The sequence below is a fragment of the Myotis brandtii genome, unplaced genomic scaffold, assembly GCF_000412655.1.
Source record: "Myotis brandtii unplaced genomic scaffold, ASM41265v1 scaffold402, whole genome shotgun sequence".
In the NCBI taxonomy this organism is placed as follows: Eukaryota; Metazoa; Chordata; class Mammalia; order Chiroptera; family Vespertilionidae; genus Myotis; species Myotis brandtii.
The window spans coordinates 950,159-951,597 of record NW_005365441.1 but is presented as its reverse complement, the minus strand read 5'-3'; positions in this window follow the sequence as shown (position 1 = coordinate 951,597).

Sequence of the window (1,439 nt, the reverse complement as noted above, 5' to 3'; positions counted from 1 at the left end):
CAGAGCACAAATTTTTGTGCACCGGGCCTCTAGTATATATATAAAAGCCTAAGCGACCATTAAGACTGAAAGACCGAAATGACCAGCTGACCAGTCGCTATGATGCGCATTGACCACCAAGGGACAGATGCTCAAAGCAGGAACTGCCCCCTGGTAGTCAGTGCACTCCCACAGTCATCTGGCAGCATCGGTGGCCAGCATCCGTTCCTTCCATGACCAGCCCGATGACTGTCGCCTCCTCACCCAACCCTGCACAGGGCCTTCCGGCCCCAGGCTGGGACAGGGAACTGGGGGTGGGTGGAGGCGGATGCAGCCCCTTTCTCAGAGGGGCTGAGGGCCAGTGCTGGGGTCCAACCCCAGCAGGTCCAGGGGTCCCCAAATGTGTGGACGGAGTCGGCAAAGAAGGAATGACACGGAGACAGCCTTCAGTTGATCAGCAGCCTAGTCAGGACCTCTAGCCAGGATCTCCAGCCAAAGTTCTGGTCGGAGTTCTGGTTAGGAACTGATCAGGATCTGATGTTTATTGTCTTGTTACTGATTAGGATCTGATGTTTATTGTCTTGTTACATCTATATTTATACCAGCCGATTTTAATCCTGTCAATTTCTATTACAAAGGTTAGGGCGTTTCTTATCTCCATTCCAGGGAGTAAAGATTATGTAGCTTAACTACCCGCCTGGCACTTAATTAAGGGGTTGTATCCCCTCCCTAACCTCAGGGAAAAATCCCTACCTGGGGAAACAACCTTTCTCGGAGAGGTGACCTTGGTTAAAACACATGGCGCTAAGGAGAGCAAACATATTAAGAACAATATGCTATATATGCCAGGTCCCTTGAAACATATGCTGTGCAGATGTTTCTTTCCTGCAGCAACTGTGTCAAGCAGCAAGGATGGACTGGCTTCCGGCAGGCCGGCTCCCTCCTCGGGGCTGGTGGCCAACTTTCCACACCCCATTCCTTCCCCCGGCCAGCATGCCCTGATTGGCCCGGCCCTGATCGGCCCTGATTGCCAGCCATGCCTAGGGACCCCACCCGTGCACAAATTCGTGCACCAGGTCTCTAGTATTATATAATGGGTTGAAGTGTGCTGCTTCTAGGTTGAGCTCCAAGGGGCTGTTACCTCTGGAGCCATCTCAACCCTCTTACACGTCTCAGTTTCTCTGTCTATCTAATACAACCATGCGAACTCAAAGTGCTAGGTAACCAACTTTTATGTGTGCCTCACCAAATGAGTCAATTATTTAATTAGATTTTTTTTAAAAATATATTTTATTTATTTTTTACAGAGAGGAAGGGAGGGAGATAGAGAGGTAGAAACATTTATGAGGGAGAAACATCGATCAGCTGCCTCCTGCACATCTCCTACTGGGGATGTGCCCGCAACCCAGGCAAATGACCTTGACCGGAATCGAACCTGGGACCTTTCAGTCCGCAGGCCG